This window comes from Zonotrichia leucophrys, chromosome 1, assembly GCF_028769735.1.
Source record: "Zonotrichia leucophrys gambelii isolate GWCS_2022_RI chromosome 1, RI_Zleu_2.0, whole genome shotgun sequence".
NCBI lineage: Eukaryota > Metazoa > Chordata > Aves > Passeriformes > Passerellidae > Zonotrichia > Zonotrichia leucophrys.
The window spans coordinates 73,750,322-73,756,916 of NC_088169.1; the positions used below are offsets into that span (position 1 = coordinate 73,750,322).

Sequence of the window (6,595 nt, forward strand, 5' to 3'; positions counted from 1 at the left end):
CCATGCAAACCTTCAAAGCCTTGTTATATTGAGTAGCCAGGGTCAGAATTGGAAAACAAACAGAATGAAATACGTTTATTAAATTATGAACCCCTTTGGAAGAAAAAAAAAGTAAGCCCATTCTAAACATAATGTCATCCAGTTTAGAAAACATTATAAATAAATAAAGCAGCAGCATCAGCTTCCTAGGAAGTTCACTTACAAACACAATCACTTCAAAATCCAATTTTGCTTTTTGTTTTTAATGTTATCATTACCTAAGCTTGAAATTAATACATTTTTTGTTTTCCTGACATCCTACTTGGAGTTATTCCTTTTAGAATCTTCTACAGTTACCAGAGCACGCCCTGAAAAAGCATTGCCAACCACAATGATAAATATAAAATCTTTTCATTTCTAGGATCCAATCTATTTTTCTTGAAACTGATTTTTATTTCAAACTATGTAAATGCAGATGTTTTAGTGACTTTCTTGCCATCATTAGCTTGTTTATGATACTCTGTTTCACCACCTTGGTGTATGTTTTATCTGTAATTTTTTGCTATGCCTTTGATTTTATTGGGCTAATGGTCTGTGGAGAGCCATGCACTAATGATAACATTAAAATATTCACAAATACTGACACAAAACCTTATAAAAACATACTTAATGGCTAGGTGTGACCTTCAAACATATTTTGTATTAATTCACCAATACTGAATACCTCTGACATTTCTAACCCTTTGCCGCTGTATTTGAATGGCCAACACACTCAAAATCTTTGGAAAAAACCTTTCTACACACACCCTCAATGCATACACAATGCACTGGTGACAAAATAAACCCATTTGCTTATGAAAATAATTGAAAAGCAGCATTTTCATCAACATTCAAGCATTTGGAAAGTGAATTTAGTTGTGTGAGGTTTTTTTAAAATAAAACCCAATTTTTTCTCATTTTTTAATTCCAAATGTTTTGCAGAATACAAAAGTACGAGGTCCCAGTAGTTGGAGGCAGTTGGAGCTTGGTTCTCTGGAATGGTTTCTAGACCACATTTCCAGAGAGTTTGCTTAAAGATCAGAATTATTCCCTTCTGTTACAAGATATAATAAACTGTATGCAAGACAAATTAAATGCTCCTGTGCTGCCACAGCTGGGATGGATTCTACTCCCTCAGCACGCAAGGCCTTGTGAGCACAGTGGGGAGTTCCCAGTGCCCAGGACGGGGTGAAGAGCATTTCCCACAGCTGAAGGGGCTGTGGGCAGGGAGAGGCTTGCCCTGCTCTCCCCAGCACAAGAACCAGCATGAAAGGGTAATTCTGTCCCTCTGTGCCTGGCAGAGCTTCTGCACAGCCTCCAGGGTGCTCTTTCACTTGCTCTTTCACCCCCTCTGCAGGCCCAGGCTTCTGGTCAACCCTTCTGACTGTGGGAGGACCAGGAAATGGAGAAAATGTAGTCTGTGAAAAAACATGAATGGACCCAGCACTGGTGTCAGTGGTGATTAACTGCAGTCAAAATAGTAAATGAACCTACTAATTGTTGCTCTTTCCAGGCCATGATTTCAAACACAAGACTAACCAAAGCCATGGACCAGGCAAGTGGGTGATAAATGTATATAATATATATAATATACATGCAGACTAGAAACACACAGCAATATTTTTTTGCACTCAATTTTTCAATTATGTGTTTGCATTGCCTGTTTCTGATCTTTGCTCACACTATGACCAGTCCAATTTATTTCCATTTCAGCTCATGAAGAGGTTCTTTAGCCTGTGGTAAAATATAGTGCAAAAAATATCAGTCTACTGAAATCTGGAACAACAAATTCCTTCCCAACAATCTGGCACATACAGATTCAAAAACCCACCCAGCTCCTTAAAACCAGTCTGGTTAATGAAAGGCAACAAGATATGTTTTGAGAGGGTCAGGTGACTGTCACATTTCCAGCCATATGTTATCATTCCTTATCAAGATGCAAACTTGTGGTAATGACTGTGACTTCTGTAAACTTTTTTATGCACTTGCAGGGTAGAAGGGAAAGTCAAGGGTCTTCGAATGAAGATTTGTTGTCAAATTTTAAAATAGTTTCATTTCAAGGTTTCCAGGGGGTAAAAATATGCCAGATGGATGGCAAGTGAGTATTTCTTCTAGGCACAGTGCAAGAATCAGCACTACAAAATAATTTGTGGAAGAGCTTTTCATCCTTTTCTGAGGCTCCCAGAAAAGTGGCTGAAAATGTGTTCTGTAGTGTTGTAAGCCACACTCAGTTTCCTGTGTGGTCCTCCCATACCTCTATCTCAAACCCTACTGCTCTTATCTTTTCATGGAACTGTAGGGACTGCCGTCAAATACTCCCATTTCAAATGCAAGATTTTGATAATTCAGTGCGCATTTCTAAGAAAGTATTGTCCTTTCAGGCTGCAGAATAGAAACAGGGCTTAATGATCATTTCCCTGCTACCCAATCTGCTCTGAGAAGATGTCCCTTGTGGCATCTCTTACATTCTGAGCCTTCACAGGGATTTCATGGCCTGTGGGGCATAGTTCTTTGCCATGACTCCCACAACTTTTCCATCTTGTCTCCTGTTAAAGCTTCTTAGCTATTTTCTTAGCTTTTTCCCTCACTCACTGAGCACTACTTCTGGTATTAAAAGTGCTTGCAGCTGCTCTTTTCATGTTTGTGTTCCTATTCTTCTCTGGTCTGCTGCAATCTCCTCTGTGCTGCCAGTATGTAGGTCAGCATCACTTTTGCTCCAGCCGCTGTTAGCGAGTGATCTGGGCCTGAGTGTAAGTTCTGCTGATGAACTGGTTGTCTCCTTTGCCAAAAATTATTCTGCCTCTTATTAATTCTTCTTTTAATATTCAGTATGTGCAATGTTCAGCAAAACTGTGATCTGCAGTAATAAAAGCTTCATCTGCTCGCCCTTGTTCTTGGCACCTCCTAGCAAATTTGGCCTTTTCATGTATTATATTCTGCTTGTCTGTGACATCGACTTCAAAAGTCTCTTTTTTTTCCCTTTTTTTTTCATCTTTTTTTCTTTCTTCAATGTGAGACACAGACAAGCAACAGCAGCAGGAGTGGCCAGGGCAAATTCCAAGGAATCTACATGGTATTCTTATACCTTTCTGAATGAACTCCTGAACTTTTCAGCTTCAGCAGCAGCTAAGTTGCCAAAATCAATATTCTGCTTGTTCCTTCGTCTGCCCAGGAACCTGAAGGAAAACCCTCTGAAGGAGTGGCACCACAGCAGAAAGATAAAGCAGTAATGAGCTGAGGGGCGATGGTATGGTAATAGGTGGTTGCTTCTAATGATCTCTCTGTGCAGCAGTTTTAATATTCACCCACAGCAGATGTGGGAGATGACAAAGACAGTTGGACAGCTGTGTGACATTAGGCCCTGCTCCAGCCCCTGCTGACACATTCCCTTTTCACCAACACCTTCTGCCTTTTCTCCATCTTCTTCCCTTGCAAGAAATCTGATAATGGCAGCTACAAAAGGCAGTCACCTAAATGTGCATGTCATTGTGAAAGTTTTCCATGGCTTCAAGCTCCAGCAGGTTTTATTACTACTGTAAGCACTACTATTTTTAGCTGCATATTAACTACTAAGAAATGTTGAAAGCTTTTCTTTTTCCATTTTTTTGTTTATTTCTTTGTTCTGTTTTTTGTGGGTTTTTGTTGTGTTTTTGTTTTGTTTTGTTTTGTTTTGTTTTTGTTTTTGTGGGAATAAAATGCTTCCCATTTCATTAGAATCACAGGAAAAGAAAGCAAAGTGTGACTGTCAACTGCTCATAATAATCAGCTGTGTGACATCTTTCAGTCATGTGGCAGAGATATTAAGAAATTAAGCCTTGCAGTATAGCTACAAGAAAGGATTTTTTGGTAAGGATTGCTACTTGTACTGCCAGTGTGATAGCATCATAATTTTTTATGATAAATAATAATACCAGCAGTCATCATTATCAGAAACACAATAAATCAAAACTGACTTATCTAAAAATGGGATTTCCCACAGGATATGTAATTTCAAGAGCCATGCAGCCTTTTACTGAGGAGGATTGTTTAGATTTTTTCTGCAAAATCCTCAGGTTTACAGTATTTTTCATGACCTTGTGTTTGGTAAGAATATGCATAGCCCTCCATCAACCATTGTGTCTTTCCTTTCTGTTCATTTTTCATGTCGTCTGTACGAAGTGATAGCAATTTCTGCATGTCTTTCAGTGATGAGAAGCAGTGATCAGTCAAAGACAGAGCATCACATTCTGTGCTTCACTGTCTGGAGCAAGGAGACGGCCCAAGAAGCATGAACACATAAAAAACCTACATGGTGAGCTTGTTTCTGGTTTTTCTCTTTTTTGTGTACTATATAGCTCTCAGGGTGATTTCCATGTACATTTAGCATAAAAAGTGTGGTAGTCTGTTTCTTCTAACATCATGAAATTCAAAGAGATTAGGCTGGAACACTTGAGAGCCTGACATTAAATAAACATGGCCCCTGGATAAATAGTTAGTACTTCAGAAAATGAGGCCACCTACTTAAGTGCTAAGTGTGGGTTTACGTGTCCCTGTCTATAAACAGCCAGGCTTGAGCATTTTAACCCAGTGCATAAACCCCCAGATAATTAAAATGAACTGTGTATCTGTGCTTCACTGGTACAAGGACAAGGGCAACTGAAAACACTAGGAGTGATTTGCAATGGGAAAAATAGGAGATATGTCTTCAGATAACCTGTTTGTCTTCAAACATGCTAGAGGGGAAATCAAGATTTTTTGAGGCTCCTGAAGTCCATCTTGGGTTTCAGTAGGAAGGATGTATGAAGATCTAAAATTTCAAGCCAAATGTAAAGATTACATTTCTAAAAATGTAGCTTTGGATGAAGCAAAGCTATTTATTTTGATCAAATTTAAAATTATTGATTTCAATTTTTATTGCAGTATGTGCATAAAATAGAATACAGTAACAACATTTTAGGCCATTTGGAAATCAGGAAATTAATTTGAGAACTACTTATTTCTGCAGAGAATGTTTACATTATAGAATCAAGATTTTGAATGGAAAATGTCCCTCAAGAAACTGTTTGACCATGACTACGTGAGATCCAACACCAAGCAGGAAACTGAAGCCCTCATACCCAAGACCATGTGTTGTACCATAAGTGTTGTACCTTCCACTGTGCTACTGAGAGGACACACACAAAACTTCAGTCATGATCTAGCAATGAACTAGCAAGGACTTTAACCCGGCCATTGTAGTTGAAAGCAATTAGGAACAGCCCAGACAGAGAAACTTCTGCTACTTGAAACCAAGCACAAAAATAACTTGAAGAGTTAAGCTGTAAATTAAAAATTATAGTAGTTGTATAGGTCTGAAATTAATTATTGCACAACTTTTTCTGTAACATAATCCAAAGTATATTTTAATTGGATTCTAATGTTTTCTTTTATAAGGAGACAGCTGGAGTTCCATCTGGCCTCATTTCTCACAACACAATCTATTTTATACTATAATACCTCCAATATGGTAATTACTATTGTTGGTTGTAAAAAAACATAAAGTTTCAGTCTGGACAATTTCATCTGGCCTTGGAATAAAGCTGACTCCACTTTCAGTTGCTGTTTCTCAACATATTAAAAATTATGCGCCACTGAAAACAGCAATAAATAGCCAGACAAAAATATACAATTGTCTGGTATTTGAGCATATCCCTTAAAAACAGCTGATTCAAATGCAAAAAAGCATTCATTAAAAATAGAAATATATTGTATTGAAATCCACTATTGGCTTTTTTAGAGGTAAAATCCAAATTCACTGCTTATGATATTGTTTTCCCAAAGGAACAGCTGCATTTAGATCATGAGAAAGACAAAGTATTTAACAAAAGAATACTGAGTATGTTACCTATTCTAGCAGTATGCCTTCAGCCTTGCACACCAGCTCCAAAGCAATGCCCTCCACCACAGCCAGGCTACTAAAGGTATTTAGGACCACTGTTGGTCTAACAAGCAGACACTGTCCAACCTCAGGAAATCATCATTCTGAAGGGCAGAAGAAAGTTTAATGTCCTGGCAGTTACTTCCTCTCTCTGTTTAATCTACAAAGACTGCGTGGTTGCTTCCATAGCACACTGAAGTGCTTGGAGACAAAGTAACATCCATTAGGCCTAGCTGGACAGACAAATTGGATGTAATAGGAGGGTTTGAAACCTCTTGTGCTGAGACAGATAATGCTGATGGCAGACTAAAGGCACAAAGAGGCTGAAGGGTTCTGGACCAGCCAGGACATGCAGGTAGTGACAAAAACAAAATATATTTTAAGCATCCCTTGCAAGCTGGAGTAGTTCCCAGTGCAAAACATGTACATGTGCCATGTGACCACAGTGAAACTGGTCCTTTTGCTGTTTGAATAATCAAACAGAGAATATTTTTTTCAAAGTGCAGCTGTGCTGTGAATTCATGTTCTGTACCTAGAGGATGAAGGCTACAGAAAATGTCAAACTGTTTCCTCCATGCCCCTCTCAAACCATCTCCAACATCAGGCATATGGGGCAAATCAGGCAGTAAAACCACAGGGAGCAGAACTCACTATGAGACTTCCATTTGGGCTTCACTGGGA

At 38.7% G+C, this 6,595-nt stretch overlaps 1 long non-coding RNA gene across 1 annotated transcript; it reads left to right on the top strand.

Moving 5' to 3' along the window:
• The first annotated feature begins 1,211 nt into the window (after positions 1-1,211).
• LOC135457113 (uncharacterized) lies at positions 1,212-5,929 on the top strand. Its single transcript, XR_010442668.1, has 3 exons — positions 1,212-1,292; positions 4,204-4,309; positions 5,003-5,929. It is a non-coding gene; the product is annotated as an uncharacterized LOC135457113 (long non-coding RNA).
• The last annotated feature ends 666 nt before the right edge of the window (positions 5,930-6,595 follow it).